Raw genomic sequence first — 13990 nt, 5'->3', positions numbered from 1 at the left:
TTTCATTCTGACACTGACATCTATTTATTTCTAATGAGGAGTGCATATTTTTCTGTTTTTCATTTGTTTGAATTGCCCTCTGGCTTTGTCAAGCTCCCTCTTGGTTTTGGTTGTCTACGCCTGTGCTCTTTGTACTCCCTATTGTGTTGTATGTTGTCTTGATTATATCCTGACAAACAGGATGAAACACACTGCCAGGATTGGGTAGCAACAAGGACCTTGAGATCTGTAGTTGCTTGAGGCTGCCTAGTGCTACAGAGGGATTTGGGGGATAAGATGTTATGGCTGGTGGTAAGTAATCTCCTTACAGCTCAACAAACAAGGAAACCTGCCATTCCCACCACCTTGATTGGTTGCCGTCAGTTATATACACTTTCTACCTTCCTGTGTTGGATAAAGCCTTGTTATATGCTTTGTCTCTCTTTGCTGCTCTCTCTGTGCCTTTGTGTCTCGACTGTTATTACTTTCTGTCTTATTCTCCTTACACATGCTCTTGAAACCACTAGTTTGTACTGCACAAGTGAGGAAAGCCCTGATGTGCTAGTTCCTACTTCAAGAAGCCGGCACCACTTTGAATCAGAGCTCAGAGATGGAGAGATCTCGGATAACAGTAACTGCAAAGGAAGGTAACGATGTCTGAAATAAGCTCAGGATCATTTTCACGGCTAACGCATTACAGGCCATTTTCCAGGAAGTGCTGGTGTTACCCGATGTATTGGTAAAGTCACTTATTAGTCTTATTAAATTTGATGAGAAAACATGTCTGTAATTCAATCCGAAGCATTATGTCCACTTAAGGACAGATGATGATGTTGCTTCCTCATTTTTTTTGTATAGTAGAAAATAAATGACACACATGTAAAACTGATGCCAGATCTTAATAATGTAGTTAACATATGTAGTTTTTCATTTTCATTTTCATTTAATTTATTCAAGGGGCTGACATATAATTTCACATTGGGAAACTACTGTAGAGAAATTTACAGTAACAAAGCAGCTGCAGCAAATGAGTCATGATCTTATATGACAGCGTGTAGGTTGAGAATCCTCACATTCTACCAAGCCAAGACCTTCGGTGCAGAGGAAGGCTGCTCCAAAGATATTTGCTGTTATAATGTCCAAGGCAGTGACAGAGCAGTTAAAATAGTCATATCTGTTCTGGGTAATTGCTGAGAAGCTGTTGTGCAACTATATTCACATGTTTACATAGTGTCTCAAGATGTGAGTTGCCCTTTGACATAACTCACAATGATCAAAGTTCTCTTAAGCGTATGTAACATATGTTTTTATAATAACCATTGGTCACAGGTCATAGTGATAATCCACCTCTTTCTGCATCTCCCCTTAATGTTCCAAGGATTTACAGCATTTATGAGCCTGTTTTAATTTTCTGGGTTTGCAGCTTTGCTGTTTTGGTTCATTCCCAGCTGCTGACAGCAGCTGTTTATAGCACAAAGCTCAGGTAAATCCATTATAGGTCTACGCTACAGTCTGTCTGCACTGAACACTGGTTAGCGTAGAGTGCCAGTGCCTTCATCAGATAACCTGAAATATGGCTTCAAATGATTAATATAGCTCCTTATCTGTTTAATTGCTGTAGCAGTGGTTTGTTTGCCATATGAACTTAAAAGACAATATATCAATGTATCCACTTGTTGCTGCTGCCACTAAAAAAGCCAGTTGTTGTAGGTTGAATCAATAAGCACTACAAAACCTAAATTAGTTTCATACATTAAAAAACAGTTTCCGAGTGGGTCAAACAGTTGCATCTCCTACAGTGCAGGTGACAGGTTGGGGAAACTTGTCTGACGTCACTGGCTCTTCCTGACTTGCCCTTGTGGGTGTGACACTTGTAGCCAGTTGCTAACATTTAGTGTCTGGTGAAGAAATCTGAAATTAACCAACAGTCTTGCAGATGTTACTTTGTAGTGTCATGCTCTGTGGGTTGAAATAGCCTTTATTCTTTAATATTCTCTGAGTGTAACACTAGATACACATAATCGCCTTACATATTACTGACTCCAGCACCATCCATTACTGCCCAACCATCTTTAACTACCCAACAGTAAAGCTCCAACAGGCATGCTGCTGACATTTGGTCAGGTTTAAGAAGAAATATGGAACAGTGGAAGATCCGGTCTCAGTGCAGCCATTACTGTCAGTTCGACATTTTTTTTTCCTTGCGACCTATAAGGAAGAAGCTGACTGCACACTTTTCTACAGTTACTGGCTGGTTTCCACAGATCAACCTGTGGAAAGGATGAGACCTTAATGAAGAATTACAGATGAGTTGGGTGGTCTGTGTTACAGTGAGAGGGCCTGTGACAGAAGGAAACCCAGAGCAGGTTTGTCTTTAAATTTCAAAGTGATGAGCTCAGGTTCACAAAGTTTCACAAAGTTATATTTGTCTGTAAAACACATTCAAGTTTCTTCTTATATTTATTATGTTTGTGTCACTAAAAATGGCAGCTCCTTTCTCTGCCTATAGGGTTATTTTCTCTTTATATTTTATGTTCATATAGTGATGGCTGCATCTCATTTTGGAATTAACCTCCACAGTTTATACTGATATTGTATTGTTTCTTCAGTCACTGCTACGTCTGGGATTCAATTGAGACTTCAGGGTTGGTTTACAGGGGATGGTGAATACTGCTGCATATGTGAAAATAAGTAAAAAGCTGTTTGTCTCTTTACAGGGAGCAGCACAAAGTCTGAAAAACTGCCTTAAGTGATGTCACTTGAGTCGACGTTTGTTGAGGCTGAAAATAAAAAAAAAAAAAAAAAAAAAAACATCTGGTGGTGTGAATTTAGAAAGAGGTTAGTTTACCAGAGTTTACCAACCCTGTGTAACCCACTCCTCAGTTCTGCTTGAGGCTAGCAGCCCAAGACTACACCTGTAAGTGGAATTCAGGCAAAAGCGTGAACTTGATGATGAAAAAAGTCAGCTACGACTCTGACATGTTACACTGTTACAGTAAAAATGGCAGTCAGCTCCCTTTACAGACATCATCGCTGGCACTTTATAGTCAGGAGCAAAGATTCCCTTTAGAACTGAGTTCATTTGTTCAGCTGGATGTCCTGAATGTTTGAAATACAGCAGATCTTAACTTATTCTAACAATATCCAGATGTTACTGAGTGCTGCTGCATAGATTGTGCTCTTTGTCTACAGCTGAGGGCCTGTGAAATAACAAAGGCTTTGATATATTTGGTCTGTGAGAGGATGTTGTGTCTGCACGATGCTTTGGAGAAAACTAAGCAGCTTGTAGTTATCTTAAAAGCTTTTTTTTCACTGTTCAGTCTTTAATGTTTTCTCCATTGCATTTTTGCTGTTCAGTGAAGACGCAGTAATGTAAATAGTTTTACTAATCATCACTATGAGGATATTTTGTGGTGTTTGTGTTGGGATTCATTTTTACCTGGCTACAGCACACAATGGCATCTCCTTTTCCTCCAAACAGCACTTTCCTTATTAATGTGCAGTCATCGTTTGCTATGTGCCACTGTAAAGCCTCCATTATTTGGCTGCCTGGGTGGCTGCCACTATTGATTTCCTGTTTCTCAATGCTCTTAAGCGAAGCCAAACTGGACTGCTTGTTTGGATCTCTCCCTTCTCTCTCTCTCTCTCACTGCATCTCTGTTTCTGTCTCTCCGACCTACTGTATCCTTTGTCTCTAAACTTTCCCCTCTTTCTTACTCATTGGTCTAATGTTCTGCTCTACTTCCGTTGCTGGTATGCTTGGTCTGTTTCCAAGACTCAGAGGTTAACAAAGTTGAATCTGGTTAAGACTGAAGAAGCAGCTTTGACAGCTGCAGCATAACGAGCAGCAAAACATCCTGTCCACTTCATGGTCCAGTATATTTAAAAGTCCACATTGGTTCTTTTTTGGGCAAAAAGCTTCATGACATAATGTTCATGTGTTTCCCTCTAAACACTAAATAACAACAGAGGAAACCATTGTAAAAATATTGTTGATATTTAAATAATGTGAGTATGATGTGAGAGGAAAGCTAAGACATAGATCTGTGGTCACTAATGGCATAAAGTATCATGTTTTATTTTGGGGTTAAAAACCTTAAACCTGTTTCTGAAGGATTTAGGGGAGACCTAATATGAAGCCAATATTTATATATTGCATTATACAGGTATTACTGCAGAATATGTAATACATGCATAATGAATCATTAAAAAAATGCTCTAAGCCTTTAAAAAGTATTACATGTCAGACATTATCAATCACAAGTTTTAGAGTCACAAGTTTTGAATCACTTGACCCAGGTAGGATGACGCTCACCATCAGGATAATGATCATAGTGTGTGTTTGGACACAGCTTACCATTGAATTAAATGAGCGAGTGTGTCCAAACGTTTGACTGGTACTGTATATAAGTTCATTCTTGATTCAAGTTAAATAATTTCATAAACTGCACCTGCAGGACAATTACATCCCTATCAAAAGCTTTAAATGTGCACCTTGGTAATGAAGATGAAAACAAGTGGACTCCCACTGAAGGGTTTGTTTTTCGTGGATTCTGCAGTTAGTGTGAGCGTTCGTCTTTAATTGAAGTGGAAATAATCACATGGCACCAGTGGAAAAACACTTCTCTGGTTTGATGTATTTCTCACGTATACAGTATGAAGTTACTGCACTTATGCGTTTGACCTGAGCAGAGCAGCTGTGGACGCTGCTTCTTAACAACAGCTGCTGAAAGTACAGATAACAGTCGCTTTCCCTGCCCAGTGCAGGATACAGTCCCATGGCCTTTGAGGACAGATCACTTCCTCAACTATAAAAGTGTTGAAAAGATTGTAGAGAAGAGACCTATTTTACAGAAGAGAGAAAAAAGAGAGTTCCTCTATACTGGAGCTGATCTGAACAGGAACAGTTAAGCTGTCCAGGGGACATCAGTACATCACTGGATCTTCACATCTTGCTAATCTGGCCACTTGCTGTTGTTGTGTAATGTCCATTCTTAATTACAGTTAAGATGAGTAAAACACATGCTTTTAAGTCATCAGCTTGGTGTATGTGTGTTGTAAATTAGCTGCAGAATATCTGCAGCTCAGCCACTTTACGTCCTGCTGTTTAAATCGAACTAAACAAACCAAAATGTTATCTCAGTATGAATGTGGAAGTATCCTATTCCCTCAAACACACTTATCTTCAGTCAATCTATCTGTGCTTGTGATCCATTCCCATAAATGCCAATCACAGTGAAATCCAAACCTCAGTGTTCCCTCAAGGCCATAGCTTCCTTATTGTTCAAATAATCACTTTTTAAACATGTATATTTAAATAAATGCATGTTCCAATAAGAAGAGAATGGTACCAGTTATTACTCCATTTGTTGGTTCATGCCAAGTCACAAGTGTTGAAGCTGTGTATTTGTGCTGAGTGATGTATGAGAATCTACCAGCTGAGAGGAAAAAGTCTATTTGCAAAGCAAAATAAATCTCTTGTGATTAGACGTCCTTGTTTGACATGCAAAACATAAAGTGCCATTTCTTACTTGTTCTCCCCTTTTCATAGAAGAAGCCACTTAAGACTGAATGAAAAGACAGAATAAAGCATATAAACTTACACAATTATGCATCCACACACACACACACACACACAGCTACATCCTGTCAAGAGCCCTTCAGCACCAGCTCAATCTAGAAGGCTTTCATTTAACCGCCCGCTCACCTGCAGACACACACACACACACACACACACACACAAAGGGTTAGCCAAGGAACCCACATGCATGTTTTATCAATCAGAGGACAGCACAACAATCATTTATTGGGAAAACCAATCCCAGCAGAGGCCATTGACTGAAATGGGATCTTAGATAACACAAGATAAAGCCCAAGGAGTGTGTGTGTGTTTATCTACTGTATGTGTGTCAGTATACAGTTAGGTTATCAGGTTATTAGTTACTCAAAGCTAAATCTAAGTGAGTCTAATCCAACATGTCCTGCAATAAATCCCCTGTCAAAAATGTGATAATGTTCCGTTTGTGCTAAAGCAGCTTCGGAGCTGATGATTAACCTGGATGATTATTGTGGAGGCTGTAATTTGTTTGTAGTTTATAGTTTGGGTCTGTCATTATACAAAGTGGTGCTTATTTAGCCTCGGCTCATTTCTATAAATGGAGTAGCCTGCATCAACAGTTTATGTCTCAGTGTAGGCACTCTGTGTGTATCTGTGTGATCACTGGGCAGGTTTGGGATGAGTTATTTTATTGTGTTAGCTGTTAAATGTTAAATAGCCTTTAAACCACTTCTCAGGAGGTTTACACACTCACTTATACATGCATTCACTCAGACAGAAGCAAACCTTATGACATACATCTTCATGAACCCAGATACTCCCGTCTCATTTCTCTTACGGACTCAACATGAGCAGAATTCAGGGATAGTTCGTTTAGTTACATATCCCTTAATTTTCTTAAAGTGCTTCACACTCCTCCCTCACTGTATTTTCACCCCTGTTGGCCTTTTATATTCACCATCATCTCTCACACCCTGCTCTTCTTGTCTGCTGCTGATCTAGTGATGTTAAGGAACAGAGAGACGGCCACGTCGCATGTGGTCCACACTATCGTTTTTTGGCTTTTCATCCACATCATGTTCAGGTTTTTTGACGTGAAGAAGAAGTTGGTGTATGATTATCATGAATAGAGCTACAACGAGCTAACAAACTGCTCGCCAGGCTTGTTATGAAACCATGTTTCTGTAGCCTCTGACACTCTGTGATGTCTTTTTGTGTGTTACTATACCGATCACACAAAGCAGGTGCTGTCATCAACATTTTTTTCTGTTATCAGCTGCCTGCACAAGTATTCACCAATGATTGAGGGTCATAAATAATAACATCCCAGTAATCACTTCAGGAATTACTCAGGCTTTGCTGAGCAGGTAACATTTATGACCCTCGATTATTGCCAAAGCATAATAATGTAATTTGGCCATGTGCCTATCATTCTCACTCCAGGCTATTTCAGTAGTCCCTTTGCTCATTGTTTCCCATGTGTACATGTTACAAAAGAAATAGACAGTATGAAAAAGACAGAGGAGTTTGCATCCTATACTAGAACAGCAGGGGAAGATAAAAAAAAAAGGAAAAATATGATCCAGCTAAGGTCATTTGACACATGCTTTCACTCAAAGATAATATAAGGTTACATTTTCCATGTTTGTTTTGTTTTCCCTTTTGAGTTTCCCTCAAACCGAACAACTCCAGCTCTACAACCTAGATGCCAATATACATTTCTTACCCCTCCCTTTGCATACAACCCATAGCACCGGTGTGTCAAACATTTGTCATTATAGTAACAATCAAAAACACACAAAGGCATTAAAGCAACTTGGCCAGTCATAGAAAAAGACCATGTGTTAAGTTAAGTTCATAGGTGTCATTGTGGTTATTTCAATAAACATGTGGTTGTGAATTGTTCAGGAGTAACAAGACACAACACTTCACATACAAACTGATGACTGGTCCCCTGTGAAGAGACATTATAGAAAACTATCAGTTAAATGAAGCTTTTTGTTACATTATTATATAAATGTAAATAATTTGATACATCCTCAGACTAATTTAGAATTTAAAACCAGCTTCCAGTAGCCTCAAGGCAGGAAAGTATAGAGCACAGAGCCAGAGAGAAAATCAACATATGAACACTGTTACTATTCACCTCATCATCTACTCATTCATTTTTCTTCTTTGTGAGTTGTGACATTGCTGTAATTATTTTATTGTTCTTGTTTTTTTTTTCATTCAGCTGCTGATTTAATTGATTATAATTCAGTTGGGGGTGGGAAGGATCTGCAAGGAAAAGCTTTGCTCGTCTGTCAAGAAGCCCTGACAACGCAATCTATCAGACCCCTCCCAAATCGCTCCCCGATTCCATTACCCAAGTAGTGATAAAATTTGCCAATGACACCCAGCACCCTTGCATCTGCAAGAGACGCAGACAGAAACATAAATTCAATGTACCCATGCTGTATAGGGTCTAATTGCTAATTGTTGCAATATCACATTACAGGCAGTGGTGCTAACAGTTTGGAGAGGCCTGTGGTGTGTGGAGACAGAGCTGAGCGGGGAGGAAGCTGGAAAACAAAATATATTTATTCAGAGTGATTCATGATATGGGACAACCCAATCATCATGAAACCAAACAGTCCTCATTGAATGTATGTAATGAAATTAAACTATACACTTTCAAAGTCTCATAAACCTTTATCGATCTTGGGAAATTTCTCGAGCACACGGGCACATCCTGTACGTCCATAACACACCTGGTGTTCAGTCTCGCTCCAGCCTTCTGCTGTTTTCCACTGTGGAGGTACTGTACTTAATGTTCGCTCATGGGACGGGCAGCTATACCAAAAGCAATTTGAAAGCGATTTCAGGTAAACAAATGATACAGTATCCATAAAGAGCTTTCACATTGTGCAGCTGTTACAGTTCGTTTGATGATAATTTCCCATAAAGCAATGGTGCTGTGAATAGGAAGCTGATTTGCCAGGAACTTTAAGATGTTTAAGCTAAAGTCTCATGTTTAACCTATTACCACCATGAGCATGCAAATGAAACTCACTTATTATTTTATTTCCGTCTCCTGAGTCCTGTGGCCTCCATGCAGCTGAATGCAGCATCTAGAATTAAATAGGTGTTATTTCTTGTTTTGAGTTGACATTGAGACTTTTGATTAACTGCAGACAAAGTTTTTGCTCTCACTTGTCTCCCTGACATCACCACCGTTTCCAGCCTGTAACTCTAATCTTCATATCTGTCCTAATCCTGAATTTAAGGCTGTAAAGAGCAGAGGAATGTCTTCCACATTCGGAGCTCTGACCTGGTGAACTAAATCTTCTTTTAAAGACTGTTCGCTCTTGATGTAGTTTTGGTTCTGGGGATAAGCTTTTTATTTACTGTTATCTTTTTGCGTGTTGTTTTTTCCGTCTGTTCAGCGATTTCATCCCAGTGGTCTCTTTCAAATGATTTGTTTCATTGCATGCAGCATTTTAGGGAGACTTAACCCCCTCACAAGGTCGAGGAAAACTTTGTTTTGCAAAAGCCTTTCAGCGACAGTCAAGCAGCTGAACAATATTGACAATAATATTAATCATTGAGAGCAGAAGAATGTTTCCTGATGGTTGTGGCTCTTTCTCCTACCAATGACAATAAGCAGGGGCAGACTGGTTAATTCCAGCTCTCTCTTCTTTCTCCATCTTGTGGATGTTGTAGTTCTGACACACTTTGTAATGCTCTTTCAAGGGTTTTACTAATAAAACTATCCAGACAATCCAGCTATGTTTTTCGGAAGAACACATTTGGTGCACAGATTTTTTTTGCACTTTTCCAAAAGCCTGTTATCATATCTGAACTGAGTAGTTCAGTGCCCACTGAGGCACCATTAGGTCTCCTAAATTTTTAGAAAACACGTTTGAAGTTGCCTTGGAAACTAAATGGCTGCCCAGAAAGGAAATCAGGATTACTACCTGCTGCTATCACCTGCATCTCTCCCTCCTGCTGCTCTGTACTCTGCTATCTCAGACTACTGTATGTTTTTCTTTTTGTTTCTCAAGCCATGCACACACACACACACACACACACACGGCTTCACATTGTTATGTGAGTGTACAGTCAGCAGGGAGAGAGAGGCTGCTTTTTAACCACTAATGGAGAACACCTGGCAGCCCTCTATGCTGCCTTTTACTTTAGATAGAGGTGTGGAGTGGACAGTCCAAGCTTGGTCTGTTTTTTATAGCTCTTTCAGGTAGGAGTGAGGACAGTGGGGAAGAGAAGTCGCTGCTATATGCTGTCCTTGAAAGTGCAGCGTTGCAGAATAGAACAATTACAGAACATGCACAGTATGTTGTCCTTGGCTGCCAGTAATCAGAAAAAACCCATTCTAATATGTCAGAGTAATGTCCTAGTGAAGTCTTATTTGGCTATAAAGTATTGAATGAACTGACATGGTGTGGTGATGGTTCTACATACAAGGTCAGGAGTTCTACGTTTTGATAAAACATCCCCTGGGAACCAGGAATATCGGTACAAGATTTGTTGCTAATTGTTGCTAACAAACTAGTTTCTCCTAAAAAACCTTGTTTGTTCTGGGGACACTGAACATCTGAATCAGCTTTTATGACAATCTATCTGATTCTAGTGAAGGCATCTCACTCTGGACCACAAATGTGAAACTCAGTGGTATTACAGAAAAATATCAGGATATCAGTGTGGTTTACCATCAGAAGACTGGTGTATTTTTCTTTTTGAACATGAACAGACTTCATCTTTTTACTGCATCTCCAGTTTTACTTTTGCGATTCATCTTCTCATAATTTGCATCATAGTGGGGTCCATCACAATGTATCCTCACATTATTTTTGCATTTTATATCTGTGTAGTTAAACACAGAAATCAAGCAGTAAGCTAATTACATATTATTTGCCATTTCATGACAACAACTCCATGGGAAATGTGTTTTTCATAATCATGACACACTTGCTGTTGTACTAATTAGCTGTGAGATGATATAGTATAGCAGCTGGCATTTAGTGCAGTATTTCACTTTGTTATAAGGGCTTTTATTACATTTGGGTAGAGCTTTTTCACCAGTGCTTCATTATTACTGTTTTTTCTTTACTTTTTTTTATTTTGCGGTTTACCTAAATTATACAAAACTACAAAAGGTACAACAGACACAAATCTTAAATATAATAAAAGACATAAAACAATATGAAAACTGCTCCAGGAAGCACTCAGGGACCCATAATACTGTGTATGGTTACTGACATGATTTTTTCCCTGAATTTTCTCGCATTTTGTTGGTGACATAAAGTCTTATGGGAAAAAAGAACCTACATGTCAGTGGAACAGGTCTGCATCTAAAGACAGTCAACTATTTTCATTTGTGTTGCTCTTTTGTGAAATGTCGTGTGAAATGAAACCAAATGATGTTAACAGCACACAGATGCCACAGAGCTGCATATCATCCTTCGTGCATACTTCACATGATTATCTCATTTCAGGAATGTATGACAGTCACTGGCATTTCCAAACGCAGACCAGCCTGTTGCTTTCATCAGAATAAATTCAGCCTGCACAGATGACTTCTTCCATGAAGCCAAATTGTTTACAGTTCAAGTCAAGCAAATGCAAGCGTTAAAGTAAAACTGTATGTGGTATGTAATTCACCGAGCAGCAGACAATAACGGCTGGCACAATGTGTCCGTGGGCTCAACAGTGTTCGCATCATTTACAGGTCAGAGACAGACTATTAGAGGAGATAACATCTTATTCAAAGCAATGCTAGCTCCCACTGGATTCATCTCTCCGTCTCTCCAGTCCTAATTGCAGAAAGAGATGTCACACTGTGATTGCTATTGGAAATTGAGACTCAGTCGATTCTCATCACTCTCCCATAGCTGATCAACTCCTGAATGGGACAGTCTCATCTGATGCGTGATTTTTTGTTGTAGTGCTCAATTAACACATGCTGTCCACAGTCTCTTGGGTGGTTTTGGATGAGGTGTATTAATTTTGTCTCTCTACCTCTCTCTGCTGTCTGGCTATCCTCTTTGTTTCAGGCCTGTTTTTTGTTTGGTTCAAATAATTATTTGAACAGTTGGTCAATGGTTTTTCATCCAAAGTGTTAAAGAGTATCCTAGGGGAGAGATTCACACACACGCTAACTTGAGCAGCAGAAGAAAAACACGTTATTAGTTCTAAGGTCTGACATACACTCATACACTCAAGTTTCATCTAGCGCCACAATCACGCTGACATTTGTGGCCTCAGGGAAAAGCCTCATCAAGTGTTTGATGGACTGCCATGAAACAAAATGTTTATTTAGATTTAACCATGATCAAGTGACAGTTTTCCAGGAACCAAAAGCAGATGACATGATAAATGTTTTCATATTTGCATTGTAATTAGCATGCTGGTGTTAGCATTTAGCTCAGAATTAGCACTGCTGTGCTTGACTACAGCCTCACAGAGCTTCTATCACAGCTGAAGACCCTTAGGATCCATCCCAAGACTCCACGCTTTCAGTAAGTAGGCACTCAGCTAATGTTTCTTGTAATTGCCACAATGCCTGTTAGAGGTTCATCAGAGCTCAGTGGGACAGAGTTGATTAATAAGAACATCCTGCAAACTCCCGCAAATAGAAAAACTGTACATGGCACAATCAAGCTCAGATTATTTGTTGGAACAAATAAGTATCACACTAACAATACTGGTGAAACAGCAGACTGCAGTGACTTGTGGGATACACTCAGCTCTAAGTACTGTTATTAATGTGCACTGAAACCTACTTGTTGCAAGTGTTGATGGGTAAATCAGCATACAGTAATCAGTAATCAGTAATGTGAGTTCTTGTTTTTTAGAAATGAGAAGAGTTTAAAATCCAATAAGTCAGACTGGTCTGGTACCTGTGGACTTTGTGCAGGAGCTGGAGGTGGGCAGAGGGGATCTACCTCATGTTGTGTCTGTTTACATGTCTGGTTTTATATGATTGTGTATATGTTGGTGTGCCAGCTCTTTAATTTGCTCTGGGCTGTCAGGAAAAGTAATGTAAGAAGTAATGTAAGTCATTTTCTTCTGCTGATGAGTAATGCAATGGAATTAATTCCTCTTCAAGTAGCTCACCAACACTCAGAGATACATTCCTCGGCAGGAAATGCAGCAGATGAAAACGCCTATTGTGAATGAAAAGAGACAAGGGGAAAGTTCTGCCAGTACAGCAGTCCAGTGTCTGGCTCTGGCTCAGAACATAAGAGCTCCCAGAATACGTAATGAGCCAGACTCCTGGGGCAAGATTAAAAAAAAAAAACAACTCCTTTTGAGCTCCAGTCTGTGGAAGGATGACAACCCCTGGGTTATATTATGGGCTGGACGTTGGACGTGGTGATATTAAAGCCGATGTTACCAACCTGTCTTACAGCTAATATGTGGTCAAATCTGCTCAGTCAACACCTAAAATGATAGAAAACAAAATTTAACATAATCCTGCAGGGAATGAAGGTTTTGGATTGGATTAGGTGCAAGCGTTAAATGAAAGCTTGACCTCAGTTTCTCCGCACTAGTGTCAATTGCACTCCAGGTCAATATTTGAATTGCTGTTATTTCCTTAAAAAGAAGATGTTTGAAGAAAGACATTCATGCTTAACAGACACTCTGGGCAAACTGCCAGCTCCAGCTCAGGCTATCTGGGAGATAACTCGCTTTCTGTGAGGTAATTGACTGTGTGGATGACTATTGCGAGGATGCCATTGACTTGACTACTACCAATAGAGGCATTTTGCAGAAAGTATGTCTCCACCAGTAACCACACACACGCACACACATCCACATCCATGCACACACACAGAGAGGGTGATGGCAACTGCACATCTAAGAGACAGGAATGCAGAGACCTAGACAGACTCTTTATGGTAAATCATTAGTCTGATTCAAACACAGCATTTGATATAGATTCATTTGATGGCTTTTCAGGCCAAGGTTGGGTTGATACAGCCAGTGGTTGATCTGTGAGGTCAAAAGATGGGGGGCAACATGCCCGTCTGCTGATGATTTTCTGGCTTCATTCTGCTTTGTGGACACTGCATTTTACGTAGCTTATCTCAGGATCTGCTGGATGGTCAAGCTTTCTGCAAGCATTTGTGTGAGTGTGTGTGTGTGTGTGTGGATAGCAGTGCTGCACTGATTAGCTGGATGACAGAATGCATAGCTAATCAGAATAATCAGTCTCTCTTCTCTTTCTTTATTTTGCTGTACTTGTTACTATGCAAAATGCAAAGAGCTGACCCTCAACATGCCACAGAACATGGATTATCCCCTCAGGGGTCCCCCTTTCCAATTTACTGCCTTTTCTTCTCCTCCTCTTCCCTGTTAACAGGCCTGTATGGGAATAGCGAGAGTCAGAATAGATGCGTAATTGAAAGGGAGTGGAGAGTGTTGTTGGCTTACTGTATTTGTTGTCTGGGAAGA

The sequence above is a fragment of the Mastacembelus armatus genome, unplaced genomic scaffold, assembly GCF_900324485.2.
Source record: "Mastacembelus armatus unplaced genomic scaffold, fMasArm1.2, whole genome shotgun sequence".
In the NCBI taxonomy this organism is placed as follows: domain Eukaryota; kingdom Metazoa; phylum Chordata; class Actinopteri; order Synbranchiformes; family Mastacembelidae; genus Mastacembelus; species Mastacembelus armatus.
The sequence above is the reverse complement of the archived record's forward strand: the minus strand, read 5'-3'. Positions refer to the sequence as shown.